The sequence below is a fragment of the Cnephaeus nilssonii genome (assembly GCF_951640355.1).
Source record: "Cnephaeus nilssonii genome assembly, chromosome: 3".
NCBI classification, from domain to species: domain Eukaryota; kingdom Metazoa; phylum Chordata; class Mammalia; order Chiroptera; family Vespertilionidae; genus Cnephaeus; species Cnephaeus nilssonii.
Genome location: NC_137074.1, coordinates 88,834,146 through 88,852,233, shown reverse-complemented (window position 1 = coordinate 88,852,233; position 18,088 = coordinate 88,834,146). Strand labels below are relative to the sequence as shown.

The 18,088-nt window shown below is 33.9% G+C and overlaps 1 protein-coding gene and 1 pseudogene across 8 annotated transcripts in view; one reads left to right on the top strand and one right to left on the bottom strand.

Moving 5' to 3' along the window:
• The window catches only part of CADM2 (cell adhesion molecule 2), a gene marked incomplete at its 5' end in the record, with an annotated part of 1,250,256 nt that overhangs the window by 688,904 nt on the left and 543,264 nt on the right, over nt 1-18,088 (top strand). The gene's annotated exons all lie outside the window — the stretch shown is intronic.
• On the bottom strand, nt 12,399-15,489 carry LOC307097231 (ras-related protein Rap-1b-like; annotated as a pseudogene). The gene is made up of 3 exons: nt 15,443-15,489; nt 14,113-14,170; nt 12,399-12,944 (listed from the first exon to the last, which is right to left on the bottom strand). The product of its transcript is annotated as a ras-related protein Rap-1b-like (transcript).

Here is an 18,088-nt window from a genome sequence, read left to right as displayed (position 1 = left end):
TTACACTACACCTGCCAAATGCAGCCCACGTGGAGCTGAGAGTTGCTGCCACTTGAGAGGCAGACACGCTGTGTGGAGGAAGTTGGAAGACTGAAAAGTCAGCGCTGAAACTAAAAGCGAAGAGTGCCAATTCAAATGCTGAATTGTGCACAGAATGTTTTTCCCCCCCTTTTTTTTTTCACACTGAGGCCTTTCTTTTACCACCTCCTGTTTTGATCTAAAACAAAAGTTCTCAACTCTCAGTAACCAAATTGCTATGGTCTTGTTACGCACATTGATACAATAGTTCCAAGTGAATAGGGTTATTAAAATGGCTTTGCCTGTAAAATAATCAGACTTTAAAACATACACAAAATAATATGGCAGTCACTCATGAACCCAACCCCAAATATCAAATGAGAAAGTGTTGTCAGATTTCCTTCAGATTTGAAAATAGTGAGAGGAAAATCTTAGTGGTACCTTTTCCATATGTATTTTTGAATTTCATTACATCACTATGTATCCGTAATAATAAGACTATTTATTTCAAAATGAAAATTAATTGTTTTGTTCATTACAGCATGTCCCTTTCCTAGAACAATTATAATTGCATAGAGGATCCTCAAAAAGGAAATACAAATTTTTAACTGAATGAGTGCTAATGCATTATGTTATCCCTTCACAATTTTCTTTTTCACTCAATAATATGTTTTTGATATTTACTCATGACCCGGCCTCAGTGTGTGACTCCACAGGAGTTTCTTTAGTCACTCCAATATCCTTTTACTCTTATAAACAACATCCAGTGAGCTTTAAATTAAAATTCCAAGTTAAGGTATTTATCGATACCTTGGCAACATGTTTAAGATGTACAGTGTTTTATGCTCAATGAGATCTCAAATTCATTGGAATATTAAGTATTACCTCACTTTCATCATTATCACCAATAATGCCATGCAATTAAAAATTAAATGGATTTCTTAGCTAAGGAAACTCCCATTTAAAAATTAAATTTAAGTCAGAGGACAGATAATTTAAATCTTCCATGGAGTTTCACATTCCCTGATCTGTCCAAAATAATAAGACCTTGACTTACTGTTTAGGAGATCAAAACAGGAGGCAGTCAAACATTATGAATATCATTTACTTGCCAGCTACTGCTTAGGCATTGGGAATACAGCTATGAATATAACCATCTGTTCATTCATTCATTCAATAAAAATATATTATACCACTCCTTTTTTATGTGGACAGGCATTGTGCTGTGATACAATTTTAAGGGCAAACAATATACAGACATTGAGTTTATCTAATTTGAGACTCTACTCAAATTGTCTAAATATCTTGCCTCTGCATATTTATGTCAGCTTTACAATTTCAGAGAATGGCACTTCTCATTTATTAAAAGCAGGAAATAAGCAAGAGAAGATAAAAACATTTGGTTGGGAGGTGATAATAATCAGGAAAAATCTAAAGATAATTTTGTAAAAAACACACCTCTGATTATAGGTAATAAAACAAACAAAAACAACCCAGCTGTCTAGTAAGGCTACAGATGCTCTAATAAAATTTATGTCAACTTTGGTACTTAAAGCTGGGTAGTGTTCACTCAGTACGCGATGAGTTCTTTGCTTAAATACTGTAGATAGTTTAGGGGGAATGTGGAATTTAAGACATCTGGACTTGAATCTGCTAACTAGTCTTCTGAACCTTCTCATAACCATTAACTATAATACCTACTTAGAATTGGAGATATGCATTGTGTGTAACATAATTGCTAACCCCTGGTATAATCTTAACAACGGCTAATTTCTTTGGAAAATACTATATGTCTCTCCACAATTTATGGCCTGATTGAAAATATACACACATTCATCTTTCTCCTCTATTCACTTTTATTTTCCTGGTACTAAAGTGAGAACAGGTGTATAAGACAGCTAATAAAATGCGCTATTATACTTTGTTCCTGTTTTACTGCATGACCCTTGCCTAAATCCACTTACCTGACCTGTATTAGAGACTTGTCCACTTTATTCTATTTTGTGAAGCTATATGGTGTGGAGAAATATCTAATTTGTGGCTTAAATAAAGTTCTTATATAAGAAAGACAGTAATGTCCTTACATTTGCTAATCAGTTTCCTTGAAACGTGAACACAGTGCCATGCTGTAACACTGTTTCTGACATCTTGCTCAATTTATAAATTGGAACTGATGCTACACTACCACATGGGAAAATAAGATTCTATATATTAGAAAATTATTAGGCAACACAACTGTGCCAGAATGTAAAAGTCACTTAGCAAATGAACTTAATAAATTATTAAAAACGTGAAATTCTATTGGGGGTTAAGAGAAGGACACTGCCACATAAAATTCAAGCAATAGCAAATCTGGCAGAGTACCTGCAGGAAAATCTGTATATAGTAATATTGATTTTCAGGAGTTTAGTGAGTAGATAAAAGTGGATATTTGATATTAAATCAAATTCCTACTTACCCACACCACCATTTTAGATCTTCGGTGATCTAGAAAATGTTTCCACGTATTGCAAGAACAGGGCATTTTTGGTGGGGGAAAACATACTTTTTCTTAAAGCACAAGACCAAAACTAAATTAGTCAACTGATATTACTTAATTATAAGGAGTCAAAAAATACAAGGAAAAGAACCACTAGATTACTGATATGAAATTGTGTATTCCATATATATTTATTTTCATATAATATACTGAGAATGTAGCTATTTAAAAAAATCTGCATCATGTTGCAATTAAGTTAAAAATGGAAATATTTTAAAGCAAGGCTTCACAAATTGAAATCAGTCAAGTAAAACTGTGAAAAGACTATAAAAAAAAACTGACTTTTTGCAATGCTAAAAATACAGGATCTATTATACTTGAATAGAAGTATATTGGTATTTCAAGATAAAGGAGAACCACTAGTTTTATTTCTCCTTCAAAGTGCAAGCGAAGTATTTTTGAAAGAGAGAGATGCTATAGAATAGATTAGTGTTATTTTTAATTCTTTTGTTATCTATGAACCTGCCAGCATAACCCCTTGAACAAAACCCTAGATCTATACAGAGGCACTGGATGTCACCAGGGATTCTACTGCTGATTCTCATTATCTTGGGAACTTAAAAAAATAGCAGAATTCCAAGTATTTGAGTCAATATCTTCCTTCACATATGGAGCCCAGAGGACAGATGCAAATGAAAATGAAGTTAGAGGCTACAAATTTGCACATAGATTATTAACCCTGCAGCCCTGTCATATGTGTTGACTCAGTGGCCTGTGGGAAGCATGGGGAAGTGGACATTCTGGGTGCTATAAACATGCTTCCTGTACCAAGAGAACATAGATCTCCAATGAGTTACAGCAATTCTGTATCCATGCAAGTGTTTAATTTGATCCAAGAATATTTTAAGTGTCTTCCTCTGGATTCCTTTAACAGCATTTAACTCTATACATTATTTTTGTCTTTATGATAGGAATGCAAATAATTTCACAACAGAGTGTCTTTATTTACATTACTTTGAGTGGTTCTAAAAATTTAGTTGTTCAGCCCTAGCCGGTTTGGCTCAGTGGATAGAGTGTTGGCCTGTGGACTGAAGGGTCCCAGGTTTGATTCCAATCAAAGGCACATGCCCGGGTTGTGGGCTCAATCCCCAGTGGGTTGGGGGGGGGGCATGCAGGAAGCAGGTAATCAATGCATATCTTTCTCTTCCTCTCCCTTCTTTTCTAAAATCAATAAAAATATATTAAAAAATTAGTTGTTCAAAGCCATTAGTTGAATTTTCTGTGTAACAAATTAAGAGAACATGATATATTCTCTTTCTTTCTCCATTTTTGTGGTAAATACACATAACATAATATCTAATATTTTAACAATTTTTAAATGCACGAATCTGTGGTAGTAAGTGCATTCACATTATTATACATTCTCCCTTAAAACAGTAGGGCTTTAATAATAATTACAGAACAGAAATCTAGAGATGAGATATGCCTAAAGGAAGTGAGAAGTCCCAGAAAAGAGTCTAGTCTGGGCATTCTGGTGGCTTATGATATTAAAATAATGGAGTTAACTTAGACAACGAACATCCCTAACACTCTAACACTGTGTCTCTATTGATACTCCTAGGGTCTGTTACTTGATTTAAAATGTTTATAGAATCTTTAACTGCACAAAGTTAGTAAGATATGTGATGAATTTATCTTCAGGACACCAACTCATTCATTTATATGTGGGTGTTTGCTACAATAACTTTAATGAATATACTTATGTATAAGCCAGAAAAATATATTGATTGTTTTTAAAGAAATAACTAGATGTAAATATTTATATATAAATTATAGGAAGGGAGGAGACAATATATATATATAAGAGGTGTACCAATCTATCAATTCATGATTGAAAAATAAAAACTACTTAAGGATATGAAGAAATAACTCACTGAAATGTGGCCTTTGAGATTTGTAAAGTAGATGTTAAATAATTGTTCCATCAAAAAGTACCAATATGTAAAATAAAGTAGAAAACATTAAATATTCTACATGGATACAAGATGTATAGCTCAAAATTTCACATATGTGTAAATATAACTTGTGACAATTGGCATACATCTAGCAATTTTAGGAGCTGGACAAGACATCACTAGCCATTGTGAACAAAACCAATTAGCTAGGTTATGGTGTTCTTAATTGCAATGGTATCAAGCCAATCTATTCACACTCCATGGGATTCTTTTCTGTTTATGCTCACTGAATAGCACTGTTTATAACTGCTCACAGAGTTGTTTAGCTTTGTACCTTGTGCATGTATCCGCCAACCTGCTTGTAAAGAAAAAAAAAAACAATAATTTAAATCCTATTTTATGTTATGCATTAACTATATTTAAAAAGGGTTTAGAGTATTTTAAGAGACTGACATTTAGAATGTATAATCTTTCATGTGAGAAATTTCATTTTTGTCTCTTGAGGTTTTTGTTTATATAAGAAGAAAACTGCAATGTGACATTTGCTGAGTGTCTGTTGAAATAATGCTACATCTTCCGGGCACCCCTTAGACTTTAAATGGTGGCAATTATTAATGACATAAATGAAAGCATTTCAGAGCACAAAAATATTTTAAAGTAAACTCGTTGCATTTGATGAATACTAACTTTTCAACCCTATAATAAAAAAATGTGGATTTAAAAGGCCATTTCTCTTTGTGAATCATATCTTTCTGCTGTCTAAACATAAAATATGCAGGTTTTTAATTACCACTTATTAGGTGTGTAAATGTGAAGAAGACAATCTCTCTGCTAATCTCTCCTCATTTCTAAAATAGAGATAATAACATGTTCTTATTTTGTGAAAATCCAATGAGATTAGGTACTGAAAATATCAGAAGTGTATTATACATAAAATTAAGTATTAGTTAAAATATTTATTCAGAATTATTTTACATTTAAGAATCCCCAATCCTTTCCATCTTTAATTTTTTTAACTTACATTTCTTTCTTTCTTTTATTTTTTGTTTTTGTTTTTTGTTTGTTTGTTTGTTTGGAGACTCCAACTTGTTTATGAGTAAGGGCTTCAATGCCCACCAAAATCTACAGCATGGGAGGTGGCTGCCAAGGAAAGGCAGGCAGGGTGCAGCAAACTGCCTCTCCCCAAGGCTCGCTTGAGTTGTAGAAGACAATTTAATGCGTTTGAGGCACCAAAGCTTTTAGAAAAAAAAAATGTTACTAAATATTGTATTTTGTTAATTTATCAAAATGGTGGCTTGATAAAATAGTGCAATTTTTAATTCTGCACATGGCTAAAAAATCCCTAAATATACATAGCAAATGATTTTTGCATATAGTTTCAAGGGTTTATTTTAATAGATTCTACATAGGATCCCATCAAAATGTGTTAGTAATAATAACACAAAACAAGAAATTAAACATTGTATTTAAGTGTCTTAAAGCTGATTGGTGAATTATCAGACCTAGAAACTGAGAACCAATTTATGAAACTTCAAATTTCCTTGGTATACATTTTAAATTATGAAAAAAAATCTACTCTCTTTCCCCCAATCTAAAAATAAACTACTTATTAATGTATACATGGTTTCATCCTTATCGCATCCTCTATTTTAAAACTAATTTAAAGTAAGTCCCAGAAAATCAAATGGAAAGTGAAAATGAATTATTTAGTGAAGTAAAATGCAACTACAAACATTTAATAATATCAACTACATAAATAGGAATTTATAGAATAATAATTTAATGTTTAAATCATTGCATTTTATTATAAAAGTTGACTTTAGATTGCATAATTATTTCCTATGTTGAGTGTATGTAATCTTACACCTATTTGAATCAATGAGATACATAAATACCTAAACAATGCGATCCTTTCTAGAAAACACGAGAAACTTGCTATTAGGTGAAACTATCTCATAGTGAAATGCTATGTAATAGCATATTTTGTAGTAACTGAGAAGGTGGACATTCATTTAAATTTTTTTTTTTCTAAAAGTGTTCTAATACCCAGGACAAGCAATCAGTGGAATATATTTTTTTAATTACTCTGCATATTCAAAAAGGAAAATGTTCTATCGAGCACTATTTTCACTTTGACCCAAGACAAGTGGAGATCAGGCAGGCATGCTAGGCTGAGACTTGCAACACCATCAGGCCACAGGGAGAATCAGGTAGAAGAACATGGCACCTTAATGGCTCAAAATTAGGAAAATCTACTCAGTGTGTTAAAATCTGAATGTGTTGAATTTTTGTTTTTAGTTCAGTTGAAGTAGGGATTATAAACATTTAGTAATTTTAAGAAATCTATGCAGCATCATTGAATAACCATCTAATTGCAATTGGAAATAACCAGAATGTTATTCAACATACTTTCCATTGTTTTAATGCTGTCGCTCTGTTAGGAAGTAGGCAGACTTAATCTGTCCTCAGCTCCTGGAACATCTGTGGTTTTCACAATAATGAATGCCTTGACTTTTAAGTGACTCGATTTTCCTCTTTGAATTGGCTCCTAGAGAGCTTATAGCCAAACATATTTCTAATTTTTAGGGAATTAAATGTACATGTGCCATATCCCACTCTGAATCTCAATTTCTTTATTACATAATGAAGATAATGACTATTTCCTAGGGTAGTATTGACGATTAAATGGGAGACACTTTTAAAGCATATAAAAGAGTGCTTGGTGCGTGTAACCTTATCGGGTGTATGATTGTGCCCATTGTAAATAAAGGCTCCTACAGGTGCGCGGTATGCAACATGTGAGAAACATACCTTAAATGACTCCCTTCGGCACATTTTTGTTTCTTTATAAAAATGTACTCAACATTGTTATATTACATGAATTTTGAAAGCAACTTAATTCTTTTTAGTAGAGCACAAGTAATACAATAAACAAATTAGGATTATTTTCCCTATAACTAGTTTTTATATTGTTAAATGTACTTAGGGAGAAAAATTTATTGTTTGGTTTCTCTTTTCTCCTCCCTGGTGGCCATAGTAAAAATATTTATTAGTATTGTTTTGGAGAAGAAAAAGAGGAAAGCTGTGGGCAGGAAGTTTAACATATATGAAGTATAGGTTGCAGGGCAGAGGTAAGGTGGAAGAGCAGAACATGTAAAGATACTAAATGTCTGAAGGACATATTCTAAATGTCCTTACATATAAGACACTGAGAAATTTTTAGTTCTTTGTGAACACTGTGAAGTCATCACAGTTTTTGTTTGTTTGTTTGTTTGTTTTAATCAAACATTTCATTTTGGGACAATTATAGATTCATGTGAAACTTTAAGATATAATAGAGACATCCCATCTAACCTTTACCCAGTAGTAGAACACAGATAATGAAATGGTAACATCTTACAAAACCAGGGTACCATATCACCACCAGAGTACTGGCATCAATACCGTCAGCACAAGGAGCCCTGGTATTGACCTTCTGTAGCCATACGCACCACCCCTCCATCCCCATTTCTGATCTCTGGCTGTTACCAAGAAGTGTTATCTAAATGGAATTTAAATTGCATGTACCTTTTAAAATTATCTGGGGTGGTTGTTTTTTTAGATATTATTCACTCTAATTATTTTGGATCTATGCAAGTTGTGCATGTATCACTAGTTTGTTCCTTTTTTAATATCTTATGGTAAGAATAATCATTCACCCATTGGAAGATATCTGGGTTGTCTCTAGCATTTGGCTATTATGAATAAACTACTATGAACATTGTGTACTGGTTTTTGTGGTAATATGTTTTTATTTCTCTGGAGTAAATGCTCAATGGTGCAATTGCTCTCTGGTATCATAACCGCATGTTTAGTTTTACAGGAAACTGCCGAACTGTTTCACAAAGTGACTGTGCCATCTAGATTTTCACCTGCAATGCACAGGCTATCCAGTCTCTCTGAATGCTTGTTCGGATTTGGTGTTGTCAGTATCTATTTTAGCCATTCTGTTAGGTGTATCATGTCACCATAGATTTTCAGTCATGGATGAATTGATTTATCGGTGTTTTAGAAAAAACTTTTCAATGGCAACAAAATGGGAGATGGAATGAAATGGGATAAACTTGAGTCAGTGATACTACCTAGAAATCTTTTGCATGACTTTGATCACAGAAGAAGACCTGATCTGAGGAGGGCAGGGGATGTTGGGAGGAACTCCTGCAAGAATCTTAGCATCTTTTAAAGATGTTATACAATATTTCTAGACATTTCTAGATTGGCAAAGTAAAGCTGGTTGTTTGATTCAAATCCAAAGAACATTTTTCTTTGCTCTCCAGTGGCAGAACAACCCTATTATTTAGAAACACAACTCATTATATATGACTGTTATTCAGAGAACAACTAAATAACACAAATGCTTAATGATTATTCTTTAAGTTACATTGCTTTTATGAGTATAGTTTAAAAATTTGACAGAATAATCTGAAAACTCAGGATAGATAACTGCTAAAAGATAGACTGATATATCTTTCAGTCTACATATTCAGTTATCAATCTATCTGTCCACTAGCTATATCTAAAATATCTATTTGATTAATTTCTATTCACTTATGTTAAATCATTTTAGTCCCAACAGAAACCTAAACAAACAAGGGTTAATACTGAATACACATTTAAAAAACGGCTACTCAATATTACACAGGAACTACTTTATAAAACCCAGGTAAGATGATTATGAAACCCTAATAAATAGGGATAAATATAAAGAATTAAAAAGGAATAAAATATTTTAAGAACTGAACTAAGGTTTCACCAAATGCAAAGTATAGTAATATATTTAGCTTCAGTCTTATAAATCCACAGAGCAATTTATGTCTATATTATAGTATTAAAGTTCTCCAAGCTTTAACATGAACTTTTTCAGGCATGTGGTATTTTTGAGAGCACAGAAATAGGTAGCATTTCTTAAAACTGATTCTGAAACTTAAATTGGAGTATAGAAAATATGAAATCTAACACAGTGATTGGAAATACTGTACATTATTAGAGATGGTTGTTTTATTATCTAAGGGGAAAATATAGAATTCTGGTTCTTCCATTACAGATAGTATCTATTGCCACACATCTGAAAATCAATAAACTTGTTTTGGGAGAGTAAATGATTACTTGATAATTTATCTTCTACACCATCTTGCAGTAAAAGTATTACCAAAATTGTGTGTGCATCTAATCAGGAGTGGAGTGCTATTGGAAAGGAAGAGTTTCAGTGCACAAAAGGGAAATTTGAGTTTAGATTTTTAAAGAACTACCTGAGAATCTTTTACTTTTCTACATGCATAACACTATTAGCAGCTTGATGACTGTTATTCTTATTCTTGCTAATTATGCAAAGTCGATGTTATAGTGTGGGCTCATATAGAGCTGCTGGTAGACTGCTCTAGAAATAAGAGCTTCAATCTTTTGCGGTCTGAATTTGTTACTCCCTATAATTCGGTTTGTACCATTCTGAAGTAATAATGCCATACAGAGACCTTTATTTGACATAAAGCTCTAATAATGTTACCAATGAATCTGCAAAGTAAGAACATTAAACTAATAAATTATCTATATAAATGTACTTTGAAGATGTTAATAATTTATTCCAGGTAGACTCATTTCATATAATTTCTTTTCTTGAAATAGCTTTCTTCAGTTAAGTTATAAAGCTTAGTGAAATAGAATTATAGCCTTGAATTGTTACACTTAAGAAGACTTTCAATATAGTTCTCTAAGCAGTTTTCTTTTCTGCTGAATTTTGTAGGCTATTAATTTAGGAAAATGTCAGCTTGGTGTTTGTGCATGTGTATGTGTTTAAACATTAGTGAATAAATAAAAGGAATTTTAAAAATAACAAAATAGTGGTTTAAAATTAGTTAAAATTTCTTGTTATTAATAACAGTTATAAATACATATTTAGTTGTTCTATATATTTGAATAATTGTCTATGGCATATTGAATTATTATATCACTTCGTAGACTAAGATATTTTTTTTCTCATGCTTTATCGAGAATTCAAGTTAATGTCATTTCTCCCAAGATGTTTATCTTGCAATTTTCATTTTTAGTTGTTGGTAGATTATATCATATGTTAAATGAGTTTCTGGCAATGATAGGTAAGTCAGTGACCTTTCGTTTCCAGGGTATGCTGAATTTATATGAGAGTCACCAGCCCTCCTAGGTTTACAGCTATGGAAGGCATGGTCCTGAGACCAGGTAGGTTAGGCATACTTTTCAAAGAGCACTCACGTTGCCAAAGATGAGGACAGCTTCATAGTTTATGTTGGTTGTGCAACTAACAAGCCAGCATATAAGAACTGTGTTTTTAAATTTTGTGTGAATTTTCATGTTACAGAGCTTTATATAAAAATATATGCACTCACATAGGTGTTTTTTTAAAATTCATGCATACAGACACAAACATTAAATACATGTGCATAGTGCTCTCGTCGGGAATACATAAAATGAAATGATTTTAGCAAATAAAATATTTTTTTATAATGCAAGATCTTGCATGGCAATCCAAACTTATTGAACTATTGATGCTGCTATATAAAACTGCACCACTTTTACTTTACATTTGGCCACCTTTAAGTTGTTGCAACATTAGCTTGGTCAATTTAAATACTGTGACTCCCTGTTGAATAGACACCCAAATGTAAATGCCTACAGAGTGTTAAATGAAACAGCAATAGTTACTGCAATTTAGGTCTTGGGATCAATTACACATGGTTAAAATTACTTCCCACACTCACAGCCACCGTACTTGTCCACCATTTAACATCTCAACTGAAATGTTACACATGAGAAAAATACCAATCATGTATATTTCGTATTGCAAATATACTTATGCCAGCAAGTAGGGGATTCACAATGAGAAGCTACAGCTGCAGAAGCTTGAACATGATTTACAAAAATTGTTAAAACATTAAAAAACTGCCCTAGCTGGTTTGGCTCAGTGGATTAAGAGTCGGTCTGTGAACTGAAAGGTCCCAGGTTCGATTCCAGTCAAGGGCACATGCCTGGGTTGTGGAATCAATCCCCAGTGGGGGACTTGAAGGAGGCATCCAATCCATGATTCTCTCTCATCATGGATGTTTATATATCTCTCTCCCTCTTCCTTCCTCTCTTAAATCAATAAAAATATATATTAAAAAATTAAAAAAACTGTTTGAAAATATACACTTCTTGTTGTAGACCCCCACTGTACACACAACTATAGTGTTCCCTATGTAAACAAAAAAGGAAACATATAATAAGAGATTTGAAAAATTTGCATGTTTTCTTCCCAACTGATATTAAAGGATACGTCTTTAATCTAAGACATTATACTGAAAGGACTATTGTATAAAGACAAGATCACTGTATCCACAGGCTTTTTAAAAATTAAAAACAAACAAACTTTAAAGCTATGTTAATCAAAGCATTTTTTTGTATAATACAATGGTAATGACCTTGACTTTCTTATAAATATATAAATATATATTACAATAAGTTACAACTATAAAGGAAGGGAAGTTATCTGGAGTAGTGTATGTAGGAGCTCTTCGGACTTTCTCTTATTATGCTAAAGTAGTCATGCTTTTAGGATTTATATTACTGTACTCTCCAATGCTAAGTATGGGGCATGTTCAAGCATATGGTACGCCATTCCCATATATGTACACATTTGTGGGTGAATATGTCTCTCAGCAGTAAGAGTGGATTGTAGCCTCTGGTGTTACCAGCTGCATGATCTAGGACTGTTTATAAGTAATAGTCTCTCTTGTGATACTAGAAAGTGATTAGAATGTGGAAACTGATGTAGTGGCTTCCGCCCGCCTCTTAGAGGGTACCACCCAGAAAGTCCCTTTAAGATGCTGGTAGGTTTAGCAACCTTGGAAGGCTGGCACTGTTTAATTGGGCAACAGTTCTCCAGACCTGGCTCAGAGCTACAATGCATTTAGTATGTTAAGCAACTGACACAATGACATTGCCGGGCTTCCCGGGACTGGAATGTTTCTGTTAATTTGCTGCATGAGGTCCTAGAAATCATATTAACATTTATTTTTTTATTTTGCAGAGGATTTTTAAGAATGCAGAGTTGTTCCATTGTCTTGCTAGATTTTGACCTCGTTCCTTTCCTGCAACCCTTTTGTCTTCAGTGTCACACTTATTACTAAACAGAATCACTGGAACACCATCGATGTCTTTAACTCGAAAAACCCATCCTCTCAGATCCTGTAAACCGTTAAATGTGAACTGAGCTGTGATGGGATAAACTATTGCAAAGCCCTGTCTATTTTCCATGTAGTCCCTCATTGCTGTAAACTGTTCCGTTCCTTCAGTATCACGATTTCTACCTCACCGTGTGCATCTGCTTCAACTTCCTTTTTATAAGAATCTATCGTAGGATCATATTTTTCAACAAAAATTCCTTGAACAAACTGTGCAGTCAGAGCAGATTTTCCAGCGCCTCCTGAGCCAAGAACAACTAGCTTATGCTCACACGTGGTGCAAACTTGTCAAAAGCTGGTTCCTCTCACACTGCCACACACGCCTGCCATGGTGCTCTGGCTGGTTCACAGGCCTGACTCTGAGCAAGGTTTTCACAAACAAAATATTTTATTGGAAAAGATCTCATTGCCCAAAATGGCAAAGAGTTCATTGAGACAATAATAGTAATTTAATTCATAACCCAAATGTCAGTAACAATACAATGTAGAAAGTTGTGTGACCTTAGTGACTGTGTCTTTACTCTCTGTAAGTAATAAGATATGGTGAAAGTTACTGGATTAGAGATTTTTGAATTCTAATTCAGGTTATGATCTTGCATAAATATGTGATCTTTGGAGGGTATGTTTTCTTGTACACATTTTGTGCATAAAATGTAGTAGCTGGATTAGAGTTCAGATCCAAGATATCTATAATAAAACCATGACACGTACAGTGGCTTGCTGAGACCCTACAAGTTGATCCAATCTTGTTTCCTGCTTTACCCTTTGCAGAACCTCTGTGACTATCGATGTCTAGTCATTTTATCGTACCCCTCTGTATGACATTTCCACTCACAGGGACCAGGCCCCACAATCCCCACCATATCACTGAAACCATGTGAGAGCCTATTGTGTTTTGTTCATTAGGTGCAATGTGTGGTATGAGTGAAATCATATGGTGTTTGTCTTTCTCTGACAGTGCGCAAGGGTTCCCTTCTCCACATCCTCGCCAGCACTTGTTGTTTGTTGGTTTATTGATGACAGCCATTCTGACAGGTGTGAAGTGATATCTTATGATGGCTTTAATTTTCATTTTTCTGATGATTAGTGATGATGAGCATCTTTTCGTATGTCTCTTTGTCATCTGTGTGTCCTCTTTGGAGAAGTGTCTATTCAGCTCCTTTGCCCATTTTTTAATTGGATTGTTTTTTTTTTAATGTAGAGCTTTATAAATTCTTTATAAATGTTGGATATTAATCCCTTATCAGATGAATCAGTGACAAATACATTCTCCCATTACTGGGCAGTCTTTTAATTTGTTTATGGTGTCCTTTGCTGTGGACTTGTTAGTGTGGTGTAGTCCCATTTGTTTATTTTTTTTCTTTTGTTTTCCTTGTCTGAGGCGATATATCAGAAAAAATATTGCTATGAGAAACGTCTGAGATTTTACTGCGTATGTTTTCTTCCAGGATTTAGAAACTGACTCATAGATAGTTTCTGACTGACAGCTGTCAAAGATGAGGTTAAGGGGTTAAAGCAAAGAAAAAAATTAAAAAAATAAACTAAAATAATCTCAAGGACACAGACAGCTGTGTGGTGATTATCATAGGGAAAGGGAGTGAGGGTGGGTAGAAGAGGGTAAAGAGGGGATAAATGGTGATGAAGGATACTTAATTTGGGGTGGTGAACACACAATAAAATATGCTGATAGTGTATTATAGAATCATACACCTAAAACCTATATAATTTTATTAAAACATGCCACCCCAAAAGATTCAAAACAAATTAGAAAAATTAAAAACAAGGGAAAAAGTCTATCGTAGTAATTTACACAAGAGGTAAGTAAAGTTCAGCTTCTGCTTCGCCACCACTGATTCCAGATTCTGCCTCGGTGTATCCATACAATATCTCGCTTTATCACACTATGCACCCCTCCACTTCACTTTACCTGGTTCCCTTACCTGTGTGGGGGGCAGACTTTGTTCAGTGGAAGTCCAAAGCCCTTATTTCTGGTGCTCAGTCTTGGTGAGCATTTCAGTCTTGGACACCGCCTTGCTCTTTTCTGTGCTAATGGGACTTTGGACCTTGATGCTCACTCAGCACCGTCACTCAGTGCCTAATCATAAACAAAGGATGGGTTTGCTTTCACAAGACAGTTTATCTCCCTGTCTAATTAGTGCGTCCTTGGCTGGGGTACTACCAAGATAGCAGAAATTTGGCTTCTAGTTTTGTGCTGCTAATGAGGATTTTAGCCTGTAAGTATGCTTTGCCTTTAGCAACTTAGTTTATTCTCTTCATTTTGGGTCCACTTATTGTCAGTCCCTTACACTGTTCCAATTCTGTAAAATGATGCAAAGTCACAGGGATGTCTTCCTAGTATATCTCCAAGGCAGGATCATCTGCAAAAAGTGTTCCCCGATTGAATCGTGTACAGAACCCACAAACTGCTCAGCTTCCCACGGCATTACTCACCTTCAAGGACTTAGTGGCTTCATCTCATTTAGAGCATAGAAACATTCAAATAGACCCAAGTTAAACAAAAAAATCCAACTTGGTAAATGTACAAAAGAAAATATATGCTCAACAGGAAAGCCCATGATTGCATCTTCTATTTCGTTAGCTATGCATTGAGCAGAGTTATCTCTCAGTTTTGATATTAGAAGCCACATGTACACATCGGGAGATTTCTGCTCTCACTCATGCCAGGTGTTTCTAATGAAGTGACTCATTAGTGTACTTTGCACACTCTCTGGCCACAGGAAGGGGCACCTGGCCCTGACCTAGGCAATGCTGGAGCTCGATCCTTTTCTCCAAATGGAGGACCCATTACCCAAGCTGGACGAGAGAGTCTTTCATTGAGATTAAATGGATGCTAGAGGAGTGAGTCTCTTTCTTCTTAAAACTGCCTCCTGTGAGGATATTTAACTCTTTAATAGGTAAAGGTCCTTTCTTTCCTGCCAGTGCGAGGCAGGGTATGAAGCAGAAACAGTGAGAAAGAAAGTGGCACACTGTCTGGATGTAGGCAGCTGTTAAGCGATTACTCCTGGAATTGTCTTTTACAAGTACTAAATGAGTTCATCTTTTTCTTTTGTTTAACTTATTTTTGATTAGACCCCTTGAACTAATAAATTTTGACTTACCAAACATATACTTTTAAAAACAATTGTTAGTAACTTGATAATCTAATGGTTTGTTCAATTTTTCATGCAAGATAAATGGAGATAATAGTGACTATATCTTTGACATGATATAGATATGTTGCATTAATTATCTGAGATTATATGCTTGATCGTATTATAATGGAAACTTACAACTTAAGAAAACTCTATGGTATGTAATTTAAGGATTATGTGTGCAGGATATGTTTCCTCAAAGACAAACATAATTTGAGATGGTACCTAAAGGACAATAAGATGTTACTCTATTGAATGAGGGAAAGGATGTGAGAGTGCAAGTGGGAATGTACTAGAAATATGATTCTTAAATGGTATGCACAAATATGTGAGATAAATTTTTTCAGGAAACTGTGAATAACTCGAATTTAGGACTAAAGAGTACACTCGAGCCTTAGAAGGGTGGCTAAGTTGCCTGGAGCATCATCCTGTATTCCAAACAGTTGAGGGTTCAATTCCCAATCAGAGCACATACCCAGGTTGCAGGTTCGATCCCTGATCTGGGCAGATATGGGAGGCAACTGATCGATGTTTCTCTCTCACATTGATGTTTCTCTTTCTCTCTCCCTCTCTCTCTCAAATCAATGAAAAACTAAACTCAAGTGAGAAATAAATAAATACATAAATAAATAAGAGGACACTCAAAATGTACACAGGAGTCTAAATATTAAGAGCTCTAAACATCTCTAACCTCTATGAACTTTAGCTCCTTCATTTATGACATGTAGATGGGAAAAATATATTTCCTATAAAGACTTGTGAGTTTTAACACAATTTCCACAGTGCTTAGAAAAAAAAAAGCTATGTAAATGGCTTTGCATTATTATAGAGATAATGAATTATGTGAACCTCCTATTATATTCCTAAGATAGCCAGCTTTGTTTTAAACATAACTTATATGTTATAAAAACTAGATATATAAGTGGTAAAATTATATATTTCAATAAAAAGATGTTTTCTTAGAAACTATAATCTATTTAATCACCATTTGCCTGAGGAATTAGGCAAGGGTACCCTCTAGTGGTATTATCCTAGAACTTCAGACATACAGTCCTCGTATCTGAGAAAGAATTCAAAGTACCTGCAGATTCAAGGCACTTGATGGCCTTACTTGAGAAGGAAGAATACCTGACAACCCTGGAAACATCATATCTAAATTCCTACCTTATAGATTCTATTAAGTTTCTTAACCTAATTTTTTTTAAATATGAGTTTAAAGCATTACTTCCCAAAAGACACTAAAAATGTTGAGATTACACACACACACACATACACACACACACACACACACACGTTGGTATGAAATGTATTTATTCTCTTAGAAGTATTGTCTTATTTTATAAAATGATAAGACCTTGTGGCTCTTTTTGTTTATTTATTCATTTGGATTTAATGTTCTAATTTTTCAAATTGAGGAGTTGTCAGTCCAATTTTAATTTGCACATTTTTTTCAAAATTGTACTTTCTTCCAAAACCAACAGTTTGAAATAATTTTATCTTTATTTCATACAAAAAATCTCCTCTATTGTGCTTTGTAATAGCCTTTAATGTTCCCCAAAAGCCACCCAAAGGAGATAACAACAAATGAAACATAATTGTGGGCAACATCTTATTATGTTAATGATAATAAAGATCATTGTAACAAAATTCTCCTCAATGTCAAGTTCAGAAAAATGAACTTTCTATATAGACAGTGATGTCTATATAATCCATTTGAATGTTTCATGGATTGTTTCTCCATTTTTGCTTACTTACAGTGGGTTTTTCCATTTACATTGTGGATTCACCAATTATAAACCACTTACAAATTAGAGTTCTAATTAGCTACATTTAAATGACAACAGTTTTTTAATGTTATCTTATTAAAAACATTTTAAATGTCTTAAATTTAGCATTATAATATTTGATGACTATAGTTTGTGGGTTTTTTGTTTTAATTTTAAAGTAAAGTTTCTTAAATAATCTGCTATACTTCTTTTATAAAGAGCTCTGTGTAAAATTAGACAAATAAATGGCATTTCTAAGAAAACAATGCTTTTTTTATTTAGAAAATGCATATTTCATCCAGTATCCCAAATCAGCTCTTCTGTTCCACTGAAATCTCCTCCTCTAATATTAGAGGATTTATATAAACCTTCTGTATTCATCTCTTCTCATTTTTCCCATGTAGCATTCACAGTGACAATGGGAATTTGGCAATGTCAGATGTGCTGATGATTATGGATTAGTTTTAAAACAAAGCTAAAAGCACAA